Source organism: Nicotiana attenuata, unplaced genomic scaffold (assembly GCF_001879085.1).
Source record: "Nicotiana attenuata strain UT unplaced genomic scaffold, NIATTr2, whole genome shotgun sequence".
NCBI classification, from domain to species: Eukaryota; Viridiplantae; Streptophyta; class Magnoliopsida; order Solanales; family Solanaceae; genus Nicotiana; species Nicotiana attenuata.
The window spans coordinates 93,535-105,028 of record NW_017673274.1 but is presented as its reverse complement, the minus strand read 5'-3'; positions in this window follow the sequence as shown (position 1 = coordinate 105,028).

Sequence of the window (11,494 nt, the reverse complement as noted above, 5' to 3'; positions counted from 1 at the left end):
CAAACAAAGGTGGAGTTTGAGGTAAAACAAATCTATGAACAATACATAGCGGGACAGGTGGTTCTAAGGAAGTGCAACACTAAGTTTATATTTGTTGCAGTATATGGGAAACATAGCATACAAGACAGGAAGAGTTTGTGGACTGATTTGGAGAGAACTATGAGAGGAATACAAGACCCAAGCTTAATAATGGGAGACTTTAATAGCATCTTGTCCATAGAAGATAGAGTGCTGGGGAATCCAGTCCAAGAGGGGGAAGTGACAGACTTCAAAAAATTCATAGCTGATGTTGGGCTAGCTGAACTCAAAACAATTGGGAGAAATTACACATGGACAAACAACCATGTTCATAGCAGAATAGATAGAATACTTGCTAATGTAGAGTGGGTACAAAAATGGCCAAATATGGAGGGAACTATTATGCAGCCAGGCTTCTCAGATCATTGCCCACTAATGGTAACTGTTGCTGAAACTACTGAGAGGGGAAAAAGACCATTCAAATTCTTTAATTGCTTAGCATCCCACCATAAATTTGATGACATTGTTTGGGAATGTTGGATGAAGGGAAATAAGGGGAAGCCAATGCTGAAGGTGTGGTACAAGCTAAAACAACTGAAAAAGAGCTGAAGAAATTAAACAATGAGGAGTACACCAGTGTGGGGCCAAAGATCCAAGCAGCAAGGAACAAGTTGATGAACATCCAAATGGGAATGGCATCTCCGGAAACTGATGATGAAATGATAGCATTAGAGAAGGAGACAAAAGTTGAACTGGCAAAATGGCTAGAAGTGGAGGAAAGCATTATGAAGCAGAAGGCAAGAATCAAATGGCTAAAAGTAGGGGACTCTAACACGGCTTATTTCCATGCTTGTGTAAAAAACAGGCAGGCAAGAAACCACATAGGCAGACTGATGGATAACACAGGAAAGCTTCTACATAGTGCTAAGGAGGTAGAAGAGGAGATTCTAAGCTTTTACAAAAAACTACTCGGTACAGCAGCCTCAACACTACCAATAGTTGATTCAGATGTGATGCAGAATGAACATACTTTGAACAGACACCAGCAAATGCAGCTAATCAAACCAATTACAAAAGAGGAAGTGCACAAAGCATTGCAGGGCATTGATGATAGCAAGGCACCAGGATGTGATGGATATAACTCCCATTTCATCAAGAAGACATGGAACATACTTGGAGAGGAAGTCAGTGATGCAGTGCTGGAGTTTTTTGAAACTACTGAAATGTGTAAAGCTATAAACTGTACAACTATCACTCTGATTCCGTAGGTAAAGAACCCAGCTAACATCAAAGAGTACAGACCTATATCCTGCTGCACAGTCCTATACAAGATGATATCAAAGATTTTAATTGCGAGGCTACAGGAAATCATGCCAGATATCATAGATAACAGCCAAACAACTTTTATACCAGGAAGGATGATTACTGATAATATCATTATGGGCCATGAACTGATCAAAGGATATGGGAGAAAGAGCATATCACCTAGATGCATGCTTAAAATTGTTATGCAAAAAACATATGACTCGGTGGAATGGGTGTATATTGAACAAGTGATGAAGTTGCTGGGGATCCCAGAGAAATTTGTCAGATGGATAATGCAGCGTATAACTACAGTAGCTTATACTGTAGTAATCAATGGACAACCAATAAAACCTTTTGAGGCAAAGAGGGGATTGAGGCAAGGTGACCTTTTGTCACCAGTTCTATTTGTGATGGCAATGGAGTATCTGAGCAGGCTGCTGAAATCCTTAAAGCATGGGAAAGAATTCAAATTCCACCCTAAGTGTGCTAAAGTCAACTTAGTGTACTTAGGTTTTGCTAACAATTTGTTACTTTTTTGTCGGGGAGACATAAAATCTGTACAGACATTACACCAACAATTCAAAATCTTCTCTGGAGCATTAGGGCTAATAGCAAACCCAGATAAGAGCTGCATATACTTTGATGGAGTGGATTTCATAACTCAAAAGAAAATCATGGACATGTTGGGATACACTAAGGGAGAGCTACCCTTCAGGTATTTAGGAGTACCACTGAGTACCAAAAAGCTATCAGTAATCCAATGTGAGCCTCTAATTGACAGAATGCTGAGTAGAATACAATGCTGGACAACAAAGTTTCTATCCTATGCTGGAAGAGAAGTGTTAATTAAGAGTGTTTTGGTTGCAATCCAAAACTTTTTGGGCTCAGGTTTTCATTCTACCAAAGAAGATCAAACAATTCATCAACACAATATGTAGAAGATTCTTATGGTCAGGCAATGCAGAACCTACAAAGAAGGCACTCATTGCATGGGAAAAACTGTGCTGCCCAAAGGTAGCAGGTGGCTTAAACTTCATCAATGTGGAGATATGGAATAAAACAGCTATATGTAAGCTACTGTGGAATATATGCAAAAAGAAAGACAAGCTCTGGGTTCAATGGGTCAACATATATTATATAAAGGGGAAACCAGTGTTGGACACAATACCAAAGAATGCATCATGGGTGATACAGCAGATCTTCAAGGCAAGGAAGTATTTTGACATGGCTGGATATACAGAAGAGGAAGTGAGAAAGATGGAAAAATTTTCTATAAAGCATATATACAAAGCTATGCAAGGGGATTTGCAGAAAGTACCATGGAGGAGGTTAATATGCAACAATTATGGATTACCAAAGTGGAAGTTTATGTTAAGATTGACAATACAGGAAAAACTAGCAACAAAAGAAAGGCTAGCAAGATGGGGGATACAGATTGATACCACATGCTCACTATGTCAAAGAGAAGCTGAAATTGTGCAGCATCTATTTATTGAATGTGAGGTGACAGCAACCATATGGCAGCAACTCTTAAAATGGCAAGGAATTCAAAGAACAAAGCTAGGATGGAAGGAAGAACTGGCATGGATAGAAAGAAGAGCAAAAGGTAGAAGTGGAGAAGCAGAATTATGCAGAATGTCCTTAGCAGCAGCAGTTTACCATATTTGGCAAGAGAGGAATAATGCTATATTCCAACAGAAGAATAGACCAGCCAAAGCCATAATTAGGTCAATCATTCAGGAAATTCATGTTAGAGCTACCATGTTTCCTAGGCTAGCAAGGACGATGAGCAATTTGAATTGGTACCCTGCTGTAATGTAATAGTACAAATCACAGGGAAGGAGAAAAGTAGGAAGGGTAGTAAAAGCCCAGCTGGGGCTGCATGTTCAGTGGGAATTTTTCTTATGATGTAAATATTTACACTTGGTAATAAAATTATTTAATTACCAAAAAAAAAAATTATATTTTTTTTCTTTATTTTGAAGGTGTTATGGAATTACATATAGATAAAGAAATATTATTTTTGAAACAACGAAGAGAGTTTAGTAATAAATCATAAGTTAATGACGTTCAGTTATGAAGTAATGAGAAAAATAAAAAATAATTAGCTTGTGCCAATAATTTTATTAGTAGCAATCACAACTCAATTTATTTATAAAAATCGAGAACATGAGAATTTTATAAATTATACAATACAAATAATAATAATAAAAGGGTAAAAATAAACGTGGATTTTATATTAAAAAAAAATTAAGAGTTATCTATTTATGTTGTACATGATTTTATTTTATAATCTAGAAAAAGTTATATTAATTAATAACAATGAAAACTCAAAAATATATATCCAAAAAGGTAAATATGAAAAAAAAAAAAAAACTTAAAATCTCATACCCGCACACATACATATATCTGCATACCCGCTACACATAATATTAAAATGATAACTATAAAATATAATGGTAGATTTATAATAAATTCATAATATGATTATTCTACTATAATATATAATAAGATATAATATTATTTAAAAATCCTTTTTGGATTTTAATTTATTTTAAGACCCAGAATTAGATCAGATGAGGCCACGTGTTAAATAATTCTACGTTTTTTAATAGGGTGTGACTGCTAGTTTCATTGACATTCCTAATTACACACCTAAAGTTAGCTAGTTTTTCTTTTTGTTAAGTAGCATAATACATGGCTTTAGTACTTTCTTTATCTATCATCAAAGAACCCATTTTTGAGTTTTGTGACAACATCAACTGTTCTAAGTAGCATTACTATGATGAAACATGTAAAACATTTATGAGAAGATTGATAAGCTTTCTTCTTTTTTCTACCTTCTTTAGGATAAGGTTGGGTTCCGACAAAAGTAGTTGCCTCCATTTCTTGAAAGATGTTTCGCAACAAAAATGTTTAGCAGTACATTAATTCTTGGGACCATCAATCATCATTAGTTTCTACTTGACCTCTTCTTTTAACAGTTGCATTATGTCTTTTGTAAACATCAGTTCTTTTGGATAAGCATCATGCAAACTGCACACATGTCCCACTTGAAGCAAGATATAACATTAGGGGCGTGCATTCGATTTATCGATTTAATTTTGATCCTTATCGATAATTACTTATCGATTATCGATTTATACATATGCTTATCGTTATCGTTTCAATAAGGTTTCAATTTTTTCGATTTCGATTTATCGGATTTGGGGCTTATCGATTCGGTTATCGATTACACTAATAAGAAAATTTGCGGGATTTCACGGAAAGTATATCGCTATAAACGCGCCTAACTAATATGGACAAAAAGAAGCTAAAATAAGACTAACATCATTTATAATATAAAAATTGTGTCAACAAGCACATGCAACAAAACTAAAGTAAGGGATCAAATGTATGCCACCAACACTCCAACGGTATAAAAAAAACAAAACAAAACAAAACACATCATCACGGCTAATTCTGTTTTCCATTATTTTGAACTTCATTCCCTTGATCTTTAAATATGATCATTCCTTAAATGTGGTAGATGAAATAATATGGTAAGGGACTTAGGGTAAAGGAAATGGTATAGATTAGGGAAAATAATATTGTATAGCCGCTTTCAAAATAGTAGCGGAATATATATACATTATGTATGTTATATTAATCTACACAAATAGGAAATTACTCATTTAACAAGTGTCTACAGTCTAGGGGTGTGCATTCGATTAATCGATTCGATTTTGACCCTTATCGATAATTACTTATCGATTATCGATTTGTACATATGCTTATCGTTATCGTTTCAATAAGGTTTCAATTTTTTCGATTTCGATTTCGATAACAAATAATCGATTCGATTTTGTGAGCGTTACTGTGTTAAAACACAAAATCAGAAAAAAAACTGTTAGAAGAATTAAAGAAATCTGGAAAATAGTAGAGAATCAGAAATATTCCGAGTCCACAAGTTTCTTGTGTGTCCTTAAGGAATTTTAACCCCCTCACAAGTTGCCAAGGTAATGGATCAAATCCTCCCAGGATAAAACGGAATAAACCTTCCTGCAACAGTGGCAATACAAACTGCAGGATCCCAACGAACTCAAAGAACGGAGCAAAATCACACTTACGAATTGGAGAGAGAGTGACTGCGAATTAGGATGCAGTATATTCAAAAAGAAAGAAGTTCTGGAGTGTTTTTCCTGTGTAGAAAATGGAGCGTTGCCTAAGAATTTATAGGCAATTATCAAAAGAGGTGTCTGGAAAAGGTGCCTTTACAGAAGAATACGCTGCCTGCCGCGGTTCTACCGCGGTTACGGCAGAACCGCGGTAAAAGGCTCTCTGAATCTGCCTGCCGCGGTTCTACCGCGGTTACGGTAGAACTGCGGCCAGAGAGTCCCTCTGAATCTTCAGTAGGGTTCTGGCGTATTTTCAGTAGTGATTTGACATTTAATTAATTATTAAATAATTAAATAAATTTTGTCCAAAAATAATCTTATCGATCGATCATTTGACAAATCCAAATCCAAATCCAAAGCCGAGGCCGAGCCGAGCGAGCGACGACGACGGCGCGAGGGTTCATTCTCTTCAACTCCTTTTAAGAGCTTTAAGAAGTGATTCTATATATAAGCACACAAATGTGATTGTCCCTCACCAATGAGGGACAAAGTGCAAGACAAAAGTTCACTTCTTCAAATTTTCATTTTTCCCTCCATTTTATTTCCCTCCATTTCCAATTCACACTTCTTCTACTTTAAAGCCCAATGACTAAAAGTCCAACAATCCCCCACATGAATGGGAATGGCTGTATCAAGAAAGATCATAAATGACAGCTGTGTGATTTGCAAGTAAGGATTAATTGCATCTGGATAAGTAGGTTTCCCTTTGAACTTTCCGTAGTGAACATATGTCGGATATACTCGGCCAATCGGTAGATTTGATATCTTTGAACCGTCGAACTTTAGTGTATACCTAGACAACCATATGTCACACAACCAACCCTTAACCGTCTTTTAGTTCTCATTGTTGTGTTCGTTTCAGCCATGAACACCGCCTGGTCTCATAAGTGCGTAGAGAATTGGCCTTACAGAATTCTCATTGAAGCGGCTTCCACTTCACACTTACATAGGTGATTCCTAAACGTGTAATCCTCAGATTGACACTATTTGATAACTACCACATCAAACTTAGGTAATCATTAAAGAACGTGTAAAGTTCTATCCTTGTTACTGAACATTGTCTTCATTACGAGAAGGGACCAAAGATTTTACTTTGACAATGTTGAACCGGTCAATCACAACTTTGTTTGAGCTCCTTGAACCTAGATCTCGGAACATTCAAAATTCTAGGTAGAGTTACTGCCATGTTGACTTGTCCTCGGCCATAGTCCCATTCCCTTAGATTATTTCTCAACTCCCTCTCTAGTTAAGCCTTTTGTAAGCGGATCCGCTACATTATCCTTTGATCTTACATAATCAATAGTGATAATTCTACTAGAAAGTAGTTGTCTAACGGTGTTATGTCTTCGTCGTATATGACGAGACTTTCCGTTATACATAACGCTCCCTGCCCGTCCTATTGCAGCCTCACTATCGCAATGTATGCAAATAGGAGCCAAAGGTTTTGTCCAGAACGGAATGTCTTCTAAGAGATTTCGAAGCCATTCAGCTTCTTCACCGACTTTATCCAAAGCTATAAACTCTGATTCCATTGTAGAGCGAGCAATGCACGTTTGTTTGGAAGACTTACAAGATACTGCTCCTCCACCAACAGTAAAAACATATCCACTTGTGGACTTTGTTTCTATTGAGCCGGTTATCCAATTTGCATCACTATATCCTTCGATAACCGCAGGATATTTATTGTAGTGCAAAGCGTAGTCTTGGGTATATTCCAAATATCCCAGAACTCGTTTCATTGCTACCCGGTGATGTTTGTTAGGATTACTTGTGAATCGACTAAGTTTACTTACCGCACAAGCTATATCAGGTCGTGTACAGTTCATGATGTACATTAAGCTTCCCAACATACGAGCATACTCCAATTGAGACGTACTTTCACCATTATTCTTTATAAGATGATGATTTAAGTCAATTGGAGTTCTTGCACTTCTAAATTCCAAATGTTTGAATTTTTCAAGTACCATTTTCACGTAATGTGATTGAGACAAAGCTAGACCCTGAGGAGTCCTCTTGATTTTAATTCCTAGAATTACATCGGCAACTCCTAAGTCTTTCATATCAAACTTACTAGCAAGCATGTGCTTAGTAGCTTGAATGTCGACAATGTCTTTGCTCATTATTAGCATATCATCAACATATAAGCAAACAATGACTATATGATTTGGAACGTTCTTAATGTAAACACATTTATCACATTCATTAATCTTAAAGTCATTTGACAACATTGATTGGTCAAATTTCACATGCCATTGCTTGGGTGCTTGTTTTAGTCCATAAAGAGACTTAACAAGACGACACACCTTCTTTTCTTTTCCCGGAACCACAAACCCTTCAGGTTGGTCCATGTAGATTTCTTCCTCTAAATCACCATTTAAGAGCTTTAAGAAGTGACTCTATATATAAGCACACAAATGTGATTGTCCCTCACCAATGAGGGACAAAGTGCAAGACAAAAGTTCACTTCTTCAAATTTTCATTTTTCCCTCCATTTAATTTCCCTCCATTTCCAATTCACACTTCTTCTACTTTAAAGCCCAATGGCTTTAAAGTCCAACAATCTATACTATATTAAAAGCACGAAAGTCCTTAGTGAAATGTGTTCGCCTTTTTTACCTTTCAAAAGTGCATTTTATGTTGAATAAAATTGTAATTATATATAATTTTTTTTAAATATGAGAAAATAAGCTAAATTATCTCTCAACAATTCTACAGTAATTACGCTTGAGTTTTTTTTTTTTTTAAAGAAAACCCGTATTCCCTGTGATTTCATTCCAAATTTGGAGACTTGAAGAAGTACCTCATATATAAGGTATTTCCAAGTAAATATGGAGATTTGAAGAAGTTCCAATATGAATAAGCGTCTCTCCCAAGAAAAAATGAGGGTATCTTTAACACATTCCACAATGCACTAGAACTTCTTTTCTTTTTGAATGTGAACTATACTCAACAGTAGAACAAATTAGAATCCATCTAGAAGAAGACGGAGCCAAATACTTCTATAAAGCTTCCAGTATTTTGTATTCACCATCAATTTTTTAAGGAGTATTTTGCAAAAGGTATAACTATACCCTTTATGTTGTAACGACCCGGTCAGTCGTTTTAAGAATTAACGCTCCGATCCCCTATTAACTGTTTTTCTCGTGTTTGTTTCTACTATTGTGAGTTATGGGGAAGATTCATTTTGAGTTTCGGAGTGTTTTGGGACACTTAGTCCCTAAATGAGAGTTTAAGCTTTAGAACTTGGACCGTAGTCGGAACAGTGTAAAGACGGCCTTGGAATAGAATTCCGTCGATTCTGTTAGCTCCGTTGAGTGATTTCGGGCTTAGGGGCGTGTTCGGATTGTGTTTTGGAGGTCCGTAGCTCATTTAGGCTTGAAATGTCGAAAGTTGAATTTTTGATGTTTCCGGATCAATAGTGAGATTTTCATATCGGGGTCGGTATCCGATTCCGAAAGTTAGAATAGCTCTGTAGTGTTGAATGTGACTTGTGTGCAAATTTTGGGGTCAATCGGACTTGGTTTGGTTGGTTTTATCATCGGGTGTAGGATTCTTAAAATTTCAAGTTCTTTAGGCTTGGATTGGAGGGTGATTCGTAGTTTTAGCATTGTTTGATGTGATTTGAGAGTTGGACTGAGTCCGTATGATGCTTTAGGATTGGTTGGTATGTTTGGTTGAGGTCCCTGGGGCCTCGGGTGAGTTTCGGATGCTTGACGGAAGTAAATTTGGACTTAGGCAATTTTCTATTTTGCTGAACCTGCTATAACCGCACCTGCGTATGTGGGACCGCAGGTGCGGCACCGCAGAAGCGGCTTAGGTCAGAGAAGCAGAATTAGACTAGGGCTTCTGGAACCGCAGGTGCGGCTGGGTGACCGCAAATGCGGTCAAGTGACCGCAGATGCGGCCCCAGCCTGGATAAGGGGATTTCGCACCTGCGATGCCTTTTCCGCATGTGCGGGACCGCAGGTGCGTCCCCCTGACCGCAAATGCGGAAATCGCTGGGCAGAAATATGAAATTTCAAGCGTTTGAAGCTCAAAACACCAAAATTGATTTTTAGCACGGGAGAAGGCGATTTTGAGAGGAATTTGAAGAAGAAATCAGTGGGCAACGATTCCTTATCCCTTTCTAGTTGTATTCTATTAATCTAATCTTAGTTTTGTCATTTAATTTCGGATTTGGGGTGAAAATTGGGAGAATTGAGGAAAAGTTCCCCAACTTAAAATCTGAGTTTTGAGGGAGATTTTGGCGTCGGATTTTGATGATTTTTGTTCGAGTGTGCTCGTGAGTGAATGGGTGTTAATAATCCGTAACTTTTACCTGATTTTGAGACGTGGGCCCGGAGAGAATTTTTGGGCGTTTTTCTGTTTTATTACCTTAGCTTCGATTTCTTTAGCTAAATTAGTTGTTTGTAGTTGTATTTACGTTATGAAATTTATTTGATTAGATTTGGGCCACTCGGAGTTGGATACTCGTTGCAAGAGCGTGATTTCGGATTGATTTTGAGCTAGTTCGAGGTAAGTGGCTTGCCTAACCTTATGTGGGGGAACTCCCCTTAGGATTTGATATTGTTGTTATATGTGTCACACCTCCTTTTTTACACACCCCGAAAGGTATATAAAGGGAGTTTTTCCAATTTAAGTGATATTATTCGAAATGGGATTATTTATTTATCAGAGTCGCCACTTGGGATAGTTTATTTGGTGTCCCAAGTCACCAGTTTATTTTGAATCCCAAATCGAGGAAATTTCGACTTTCCTTTTGAAGTCTGCGAAACAGAAATTCTGAATAAGGAATTCTGATAACCCGGGGGAAGGTGTTAGGCATCCCCGGATTCCGTGGTTCTAGCACGGTCGCTTAAACTATTATAATTGGCCTATTATCTGATTTTAATACATGTTTTAGCCTATGGTATATTTTTAACTTATTAGACTGCTTTTTAATTATTTTTTAGGAAGATTCAACGTTATCTAAAACACGTCTTGAACCACGTCACATGAAATGCACCCGCGGTCCACGACACATTTTATCTAACATTGTTGAGATTTGGATTTGGGTCACATAAATGCACACCCGAGTTTAAGGAAATTAATTTAAATTACGCACCTAAAGAAACTACGCACTTTCAAGTTTGCGAGGGCCGCGAAAAATTCACCTAAATGGCACACCTCGATTTCTAAAGGGCTAAAATTAATTAAGTGAGGGCCATGGGTTTTGAGATTTTATTTGGCATGGCACACCTCGATTCCAATTTTAAAGGAAGCTCAAACTAAGCTTTTGAGGGCCATAAACTATATCTTACTTAATATGGCACGCCTCAAATCTAATTGTTTAAAAGACTTCTTATTTAAGATTATGAGGGCCATAAGCTATTTGTGTTATCTAATATGACACACCTCAATTTAAGAAAAACTTAATTAACTAAGGCTAAAAGGGGCTTCAAATTTTTTTAAAACATGCCTGTTACGGACAAAGCTTCAGCAACAAATTAAATAGGGAAATGGGTTCAAAAGAGTCGGCCCAAACACAATGAGGCCTAGAACTCCTATCTCCAAAGGGTCTCAAGGTTTAAGCCCAAAGGGAATCCAAATCTGATGGAAGGCAAGTATTGAAAATCTGGGACTCAAGATCGAGACCCTTTATAAAAAACAGTGCGTATTTGAACTTAAAAATACAAGCTAAGCCTTATTAAGCTTTATCGAATACAGCAAAAGACTAAAAGGCTGGGGCCTCACTAAACCATATCACAATTTTTAAAAGGAAGCATTGTTTGAATTCAATTGTATTAATGACATACAACCACAAAACTGTCCAACATTCAACCTCAATTTTAATTCCAAACTAACTTAAGAACAATGATATAAAAATCAAAACTTCGAGTAAACCATTTAACACAACCATATTAACAGAACATGGTGAGATTGACATTAAACAATTATGATTTTAAATATCAAGTCTAATTAGCACCTACTGAAAGCCATGAGACCTAAACAACACCTGGGAATGTAGCCCCCAC